The sequence below is a fragment of the Mesoplodon mirus genome (assembly GCF_964341445.2).
Source record: "Mesoplodon mirus genome assembly, chromosome: 3".
Classification (NCBI taxonomy): domain Eukaryota; kingdom Metazoa; phylum Chordata; class Mammalia; order Artiodactyla; family Ziphiidae; genus Mesoplodon; species Mesoplodon mirus.
Window position 1 is genome coordinate 124,717,751 of NC_138978.1, and position 9,712 is coordinate 124,727,462.

Below are 9,712 nucleotides of genomic sequence, written 5' to 3' on the forward strand. Positions count from 1 at the left end.
ACCCTTACAGAGAGAGACAGACAAATAAACAGACTTTTTCATTACTAGAGGTTTTAAGACATGGGATGCTAAGGTGCTTAAAAGCACAAAGGAGGAGCATTAAGTTCACTGTGGAGGTTCACAAATCACTTACCAGAGAGAGAGATGACATTTGCCAGTCCCTACTGATGAGCTCTTAGATTATTTTTAAACTTTTGCTGTTTTAAATTATGCTGCAATTAATATTCTTACACCTATATCTTTATGCACATATTTGAACATATCTGTGGGATAAACTCCTAGACTTAAGTAGAATTGCTGAATCAAAGAATGTGAGTCTTTTTTCATTTTAATAGATATTTTCAAATTATGCATGAGAGAGCTTGTTTCTCTTACCCTAGTCAGGATAGCACATCAACATACTTAAATATTTCTTAATTAGACCCAGAGAACCTCTTGACTCTTTATCTGCTATTGAATTCCTCCAGTTGGATCTTGGTAACATTACTAACCTTGTGTTGTGCAACAGCCCAGCAGTACAGTCCTTCCAGAGTCAATATCCCTGTTTGTAATCCTAACCCATCCGTCTTCTGAATTCTTGTTAGCTGGTCTGCAGTTAACTAAGAGAAATGTACTCCTGTCTATATTTCCTTATTAAATGAGAACTTTCTGCCAAGTAGAGCTCTTATTCCAAGCCAGGTCATCCTGGTTCTTCACCAAATTCCCAACATGTACTACAGTTTGCCCATATTGGTTTAGTTTATTCCCCAGTCATTATACCTGCAAAGATAATTGGTTTCAATGCTTGACATTCTAATTATAACGAGGCCTCATGTAACTGTACATCCCTGATTCAGCTAACAGCTGAGGCTGAAGAATTGGTATAGTACACGTTAGCCTTTTTCAGTTCAAAGGAGCCAATCTCATTACAGTGATGTGGGAAATGACCACTCCCCCATTTCTTTACAGTTAATATGCTCTTAATGTAGCGTGTTAAGTTGTAATAGCCAAGCTAATTAGCTTTGGACCTAGAGGTGACAGAGTATAGAAATTAAGAACCCTGGTTAAGCAGTTAATAGACTTGGGTTCAAACATCACTTTTACTACTTACCAGCTGTATAGCCTTGGACAAGATACTCTGTCTCTGAAGTTGTGTTTCCTCATCTGCAAGGCATAATTATAATAGTATCTTCCTTACAGAACTGCTAGAAGGATTAAAAGAGATTATGCAAGATTCTGCTTGGTAGAAGCAGTAAATTGTTATTATGACTGTAATTCACTGAATCTAAAATGATGTTGACTGTAGGTTGCACCATTAAAGAGAACACAAAGAAAGGAAATTGTGGCCAAGTAGCCACACGATGTCTTTTAGGTTTAATTAGAAACAGAAAATTAAAAAATCAGAATCACTCTAAATATTCATAAAAAAGGACACCATAAGGGAAATAAATTGGGTAAGGTATTCCTAAAACTATTTCACTTTCAGAGTCTGACTTTTCTGAAACACTTTTCCACTCAGATTTAGCCAAGTCTGTGTTTTCCCATTCTTGTAACATAGTCTTTCCTGTGAAGAGCATTAGTAATGCAGCGTTTCTTAAAAGAAGCCATAACAAGAGTAAGTTATCGTTGCCAGACTTTTAGGTTGGTTTTGCAATTATCTGGAGTTAGCTTACTTTTGACTTCTACTTCAGGAATGTTGCTAAACATGTCTGCTTCACCACTCACTCCACTTCTCCTCACAACCTATGAATATTTCACCTTCATCTCTAGAAATTTCTCCCAATATGCTCACACCCATTCTTAAATTTTGATGCCAGTACTTTAATGTTCATGCTTGCTTTAAGCAATGAAAACTATGACAAGACAACAATTATAAGATGCATCGTGGTTTCAAAGATGTTAAATGTAGTTTGAAGAAAATTATTTCTTAGAATTAATAAAATATGAAATGCACCCTAAAAGCAAATCTAGGAAAGCAAATTTTAAAATGTCTAGAAAAAAAGTTACATATGACACTACATGTAGCCTGAGACTAAAGGTGGACTTCTTTTGAGTTGAAGTGGAGGTTCTCAAAAATCTGAAAGGAATTTAAAGCCTGTTTAGTTCAACCAAGAAACCACTTATTGAAACCTTCTAAACTTCTCCTGCCATGTGGCCACGCTTGACTTTTTGTGAGGATGTGGTCCTTATTACCTCCCAAGGACAGCCCACTCTATCTCAGGATAGCTCTGGTAATTAGAAAATTCTTCCTATGGATAATGAGCAAAATGATTTTGTTATAGCTTCTACTCATTGTGCCTCCTAGGGTTACACAGAGCAGATCTAATTCCTGGTCCTCTTGTCAGGGCTTTAGATGTTTAAAGACATTGCTTGGGTTATGCTTAGTTTTCTTTAGGTTATGCTCAGTTTTCTTAAAGATAGAGTTTGTTTCAGTGTTTTCAACTGTTCCTAATTTTGAGTTCCTTCTCCATCCTGGCTTTTCTTTCTTTCTTTCTTTTTTTTTCTTTTTTTTTGCGGTACGAGGGCCTCTCACTGCCGTGGCCTCTCCTGTTGCGGAGCACTGGCTCCGGACGCACAGGCTCAGTGGCCATTGCTCACGGGCCCAGCTGCTCCGCGGCAGTGGGATCTTCCCAGACCGGGGCATGAACCTGTGTCCCGTGCATCGGCAGGCGGACTCTAAACCACTGCACCACCAGGGAAGCCCTTCCTTTTTTTTTTAATATTCAGAGTTCTTTTTTTTTCTTTTTTAATTAATTAATTTATTTATGTTTGGCTGCGTTGGGTCTTCGTTGCTGGGCGGGCTTTCTCTAGTTGTGGCGAGCAGGGGCTGCTCTTCGTTGCGGTGCGTGGGTGCGTGAGCTTCTCATTGCGGTGGCTTCTCTTGTTGTGGAACACGGGCTCTAGGCACACAGGCTCAGTAGTTGTGGCGCATGGGCTTAGTTGCTCCGTGCCATGTGGGATCTTCCTGGACCAGGTCTCGAACCCGTGTCCCATGCATTGGCGGGCGGATTCCCAACCACTGTGCCACCAGAAAGTCCTCATCCTGGCTTTTCTGAGCACATCTCCAATTGCTCTATACTTGGTTTAAAATGTGGGACCCACAACAGAATGCTGTTTCTCAGGTGGGTATGTCCAGGGAGAATGAGGCAGGAAGGCAGAATTTTATTTTTATTTTTTACAATTAAGCAATTGCACTTGTGACAGGATGTCAAAAGTGATATTTCATGATTCAAGAGACATGGAATTCTGAAGCCGGATCATCATACCCAGAATTTACAAAGGAAATGGTTAAGGATCTGTTCCCTGACTTTTGGACTCTGAAATCACATCAAGGAGATAAAAAGGGGTCAGAGTATGGAGAAGAGAGAAGGTCTGTCAAGGTTTCTTTGCCATGTGAATAGTCGCCATCACAATTCTTACTCACAGTGGGGAGTTCTGGAAAGTTTACCCTCTCCTCATCAAGCCTAATAAGGGAGCTGCCCATGAACTCACCCAGAGAGGTCTGAAATGTGTTGCCCACAGTAGGGAAACACAGGGAACTAGGCCTGACTCACCCCTGAGAAAGCTAAGGTGAATTGTGGCTGTAGGATGGGAGAGCCTGTTTTGGGATTCTGCACTACAGAAGTTGCTGGGGCAAAGCCATGTGTGTATGTATTTCCATAATCCATGAACGACAGAGAGCTGGCATGGGTTCCCGTACAATAATGAGGGGTTGAAATAAGCACCAAAAAGCTGGAGGTGAATCTAGATTCTTAGGGGTTGAGGAAAGAGGTGCAAGTGCACTCCTGGAAGAAAGATGCATCTGCCTTGAATAGAGGAGGGCAGTCCCCCCAAACAAACACCTCTAAAAAGTCCACAAAAGTGCCCATGGGAGAAAGAATTGGCCAGTCACCTCCAAGCTGAGACAACAGGAAGCTGCCCAGCCAAAGAACTTTCTACTCCCTTATCTATCCTCCCTCCCTTCCCTATTCTCTCCTACTTTGGCCTAGGTGAGGTGAAAAGGAAACAGACACTGAGGAGAGAGGGAGGAGGTATGGAGAGAGAAAGAGAGAGAGAGAGAGAAACCAGTCAAGCTCCTTTCCCAAGTCAGGACCTAAACTGAGTAAGTAGGAGGGCAAAGAGTTATCTCTGAATTAAGATTGAAGGTCTGATTAACATCTAGGACTGGGCACTCTAATTCATAAATTGAAACTATGCTTGTGACCTAAAGTTGTTAAAAGACTATCCATTATCAAAAGAAGCACAAAAAGCAGGGATTGGCTCAGAATTTAATGTACACATGAATCACCCCGGGCTCTTCTGCAAATGCAGATTGTGATTCAGTGGGTCTGGGGTGGGGCCTGAGAATCTGCATTTCTAACAAGTTCCCAATTGATGCCAGTGCTGGCATTTTGGGTCACACTTTGAGAAGCAAGGGGAGCAGGGGATTACCCCACTGAATGAATTTTAAATGGACTATAGAAGATTAAAAAAGCTGCATTTGGGGGAATTCTCTGGTGGTCCAGTGGTTAGGACTTCCACTGCAGGGGGCCCATGTTCAGTCCCTGCTCAGGGAACTAAGATGTCACGTGGCAAGACCAAAAAAATTTTTTTTAAAAAGGTGCATTTTCAATGTTCATTTCAGCACTATTTACAATAGCCAGGACATGGAAACAATCTAAGTGTCCATTGACAGATGAATGGATAAAGAAGATGTGGCACATATATACAATGGAATATTACTCAGCCATAAATAGAAACGAAATTGAGTTATTTGTAGAGAGGTGGATGGACGTAGAGCCTGTCATACAGAGTGAAGTAAGTCAGAAAGAGAAAAACAAATACCGTATGCTAACACATATATATGGAATTTTTAAACAAATGGTTCTGAAGAAACTAGAGGCAGGAAAGGAATAAAGATGCAGACGTAGAGAATGGTCTTGAGGACATGGGGAGGTGGGGAGGGGAGGCTGGGACGAAGTGAGAGAGTGGCATGGACATATATACACTACCAAATGTAAAATAGATAGCTAGTGGGAAGCAGCTGCATAGCACAGGGAGATCAGCTAGGTGCTTTGTGACCACCTAGAGGGGTGGAATAGGGAGGGTGGCAGGGAGACGCAAGAGGGAGGGATATGCGGATATATGTATATGTCTAGCTGATTCACTTTGTTATAAATAAGAAACTAACACAACACTGTAAAGCAATTATACTCCAATAGAGATGTTAAAAAAAAAAAGGTACATTTTGATCATGCCATGAATTGTGCTTTCAACATATCCTGTCTGCTATAGTCCAAGAAATGGATGCTCAGGTCCTGCCTCTCATCTCAGCACCACAGAGCTAGTGCCTGGACACTGGGATTGCTGCTATTGCTACTGCAGAGAAAACCAACAGCTTCCTCAAACTGGTTCCGGAAGCAACAAAGGCTGCACAAGTATAGCCTCTGCCTCACTTTCACCTTCCATATGTTGTCCAAGGGCTTCTGAGTGGCCAGACCTAAGTTACACCCTGTACCTAGCTGCAAGGGAGTCTCAGTCCCTTTTAGCTTTCCAGGCTCTGCAGTTCAGGAAGGCACTTGAGAGGTAATGAAGTGGATGTTCACCCCACCTCCACAGACAATAAAGGGGTGAGTCCTACCTAGGCTTTTAACTGCTGTAAAGGACCTAGAGATTTAGTCCAACTTGTTAATTTTAGAGATCAGGAGATGGAGACGCAGAGACTAAATGACTTGTTAGTGGTGGGGGTAGAAATAGAGCTCAGGTCTTTTGACAAGGAGTTCAGTGTAACCTAAAGAATAGCCACTCTCCCAGGAGGCAAGTGATATTGTCCAGCCTCATTAAGCTTATTGCTTGCAAACCCACCCAAGACACTGTTTTCATCTAAGGCATACCTCTTCGACCCCCAATTTATATTTATGTAGTTCATTTGGGGGACCAAAATACAGAATTTTATATTTATCTTTTTTGAATTTTGTCTTTGTTAGTTTAATAAGACAATTTTGGATCCCAATGTAGTCCCTCTCAGCTGTAACACATGCAGATTAGTAAGCATGTCTTCTGCACTGTAATCCAAATCACTATATAAAAAAAAAAGTAGAATCAAACAGATTAAAGAAATTTAGATGATGGCTCTATTGCTATGGATCCAATTTTCTCTCTTTGGGAACAACTGTTTAACCAATTACCAACCTATTCAATTGCTCTAATATTCAGTCTATATATCTCACCCTTATCTACAAGGAGATCTGTCTAAAAGACTGGAGAAGTACGGATTCAGTGGGTGAGCATTTCCCCTAATCTGCCTGTCTAGTCATTGTCAGAAAAAGAACAGACTATCAGGGCAAGACTATTCTTGGTAAGCTCATGCTGGCCCCTAGTGGATGCTTCTTCTCTTCTCTTCCACCTCCTCACACCTCCTCCTTCACCACCCCCTTCTTCCTCTTCTTCTTCCCTTTCCCCTCTCCCTCCTCTCCTTCTTCAGTTGAGGTAAGATAATTGACATATAACATTACACTAGTTTCAGGTCTGTAAGTAATGATTCAGTATTTGTATATGTTGCAAAATGATCATCACAGTAAGTCTAGTTAAAATCCTTCACCATAGTTACACAATTTATTTTTGGTGATGAGGACTTTTAAGATCTCTTTTAGCAACTTTCAAACAGTTTTGTTAACTAGAGTCACCATACTTTCTATAGTTGATAATATTAGAGCTAATATAGCTGCTTCTTTTTATAAGTACTTACAAGACATTCCTGCATTAACCTGCATCATTTTGGATTAGAGGCAACCAGTAATGGTTTGACAGCCTAGAGGTATAGAAGCAGATGGGGCTCATCCACTTAGTACCCCACTACCCATTTTCCATTTAGTGACCCCACTAAGGGATTCTGAGACCCTTTGTGAAAGGGGCTGTGGAAAGATGAGGCCTGTGCTGGACATGTAGTAGCCCCTTCCCTCCAAAATGGCTGCAACTCTGCGTGGCCGCTATTAGGACTGGATGTGGCTGGTGGGACTGAACACATGTCCCAGGATTGCTTGTGAAGTCTCAAAACAAATCGTTCATTTTCAGACATATTGGGCATATACTTAATGAAACATTCTCAAGTGTCTTAGCCCTCATATCCCTGTGCCTTCCCCCTCAGTGCTCTCTGTCTTTCCACCACCTTTCCATTCCTTCCTCTGTCATCTCTCTCTCCTTCAACTGTGGGAAAGACCCAACTCAAATGCCACCTTCCCAGAGAATTTTTCCCAGTTTCCTCCAGCCAAAATAAGTTACTATTTTTTTTTTTTCTGTCTGAGCCCCCAAGCATTTTGTCTGTACTGTCAGTTTAACACATGATTTGGGTATTCACATCCCTGTCTGCATAGTGGAAACTTGAGTCTAAGGGCTTCATCTTATTCCATGCTGCATCCCCACTTTGGGACCATATAAAAATGCTTCTATTGAACATCCAAATCTAGTTTTTTTTCTCTTTATTTGGGCAGTTTCCTCCTGCCAGCTTGAACATTTATAAATGGCCTATCTCTGTTTTCAGTTCTCCTGGCTGGAGATGAGTAATTATTGGTAAGCGTGGGCAAAGAAATACGTCTTGAAATATATGAGACAGTGGATATAAAACACACTTAGAAGCAGCAGCAGAGTATATTTGGTAGTAAGGAGGGGCAAGGGACAACATTTTAAAGGATTTAGAAATATTCTGTGGACTGACCAAGAGTTTATAGGATTTCCGATTTTTATAGTTTAAAATCATTTAAGGAATGTTAGAGCAGGCATTATTAGCCTTGCCTTTTTGGGGTGGGGCCACTGAAATTCAGAGGGCTTAACTGGCTTGGCCACGTTATATAATTAATACATGATGGAACCAAAACTTAAGTCTGGGACTTGTGCATACAAGTCCAGAGTTCTTTCCATTACAACACACTTGACTACATTTAGACTGCAAGAGAGCTCCAAAGGTTGTGACATTGGGAAAGGGCAACTGTGGCCATTCTCTGTATTTTGTTTGGGGAAGAATGGAGGGAGAGGGGTTCTGCAAAATGTAACCCAGCAAACCTCTGACACGCAACAGGGAACATCTGTGGTCTCCTTTGCTCTGCTCATCTGACTCTTTACCACTTTCTCCTTGAGTCATAAAAGGAACTGAGAGCATGACCCAGATATCACCAGCCAGTTCCTGCCCCAGTATTTCTCATATGGATAGTCCTACAATGTGATGAGTTTGTAAATACTGGGGGTGAGTGGGGGACACAGTTGGGAATAAGGCAGGAGGAGTTGTTGGATCAGCTGACCAAGTTGTCCTTACATAACGAGGGGGCTTCAACTTTATTCAGTCATCTCTGGTCCCAGGGTTTGTGGAGCTGAAATTATTCCCTCAGAATCTTGACAATAGATGCCCTTCTAGGGAAGGAGGACACATCTTTACCAAGACACAGACTCTACATTAATAAGTGGACTTCAGGGTGTGGTTGTAGCTGGATGGGTAGTTAGGATCCACTTTCTGTTAAATCTCATGACCATTGAATTCCTGGACTGATCACGCTCAGCAATTTATCTCTGCTCAACAGCTTGCTCAAGACAAGCCATCTGCAGCCATTTCTCCCTCACCACAGCTCAGCCTCTCCTGCATGGAATCCTCTCCGAGCTGCTTCTGATGCAATGGTTCAGCTTGGGATTTCTTTCTCCCACTAATAATACATGTTGATAAGTTAATTCTTGTTAGAACTCTGTAATATGGCTATAATTACTCCTATTTTGCAGGTGAAGAAACTGAGACTTAGAGAAATCCTATAACTTTCTACAGGCATACAATCACATATTAATAGGTAATAGGGTCAGAAGCAGTCTGGGGTTCAGACTTGGGTTTTCTCTGTCTTCAGACTGTGCTCCTCAAAGACAGTACCAAATCTGAACTCACCATTTTGTAAGTATACACCTTCTACTCATGAACACAGAAAAAGTAATAGAATTATGTTATTATCACCCATTTATATTTTTCTTCAACATTTTGATTTGGGGATCTTAAAGTACATTTCATGTGTATCTTCATAACTGTCCTAGATCTTAAGTCCCATTAAGAACATAATTGGCAAACATTTACTGATAATTCATTGGGTGTAGGAGGGCCTAGGCAACATGCTGGAGATAGAAAGAGGAACTTGTCTTTGGACCATGATGGGGAGGCAATGGGGCAGAAGAGGGGAAGTTTCCCTGCTCATTGCTCAGCACAGATATGCACTTACCGCAAATATTTTTAAAGATGAAAGTGATGAGTCATACTTGTGACTGTGCTCTAGAAGAAAACCAAAGAACGGGAAGGCTGGGTGATGTGTATTCTCGTGTGATTAGGCCATGTTACATAGAATGGGTGGGTGTCTTCTTAAAATGCAAGCCACACCATACTAGACTATCTCTTAGAATTTTTGCCTAATTCATGCTTATCAATGATGCAGGCTTGCTCGTAATAAAATGAACAGATACATCATGCATGTGTGTGTGCGTGCACAAGTGCGCCTACCAGTGCTAGGACATATAGCCTCTTCTCTTCTCCTTGACAGGAAGCAACCCAGCTGCCCCTCTAAAGCCGCATTTCCTTCCCTGGGCCTAACATCCTGCTTTTTTGCACGTTGCCATATTCATTTTCCCCTGTTTCAAGGGAGGTACAGAAAATGTATCTTGCCAAAGGGCACATGGTGCCAGCTAGTGGCTAGGAGGAAAAATACAGAAGCTGGTAAATACACTTCAGCCTCAG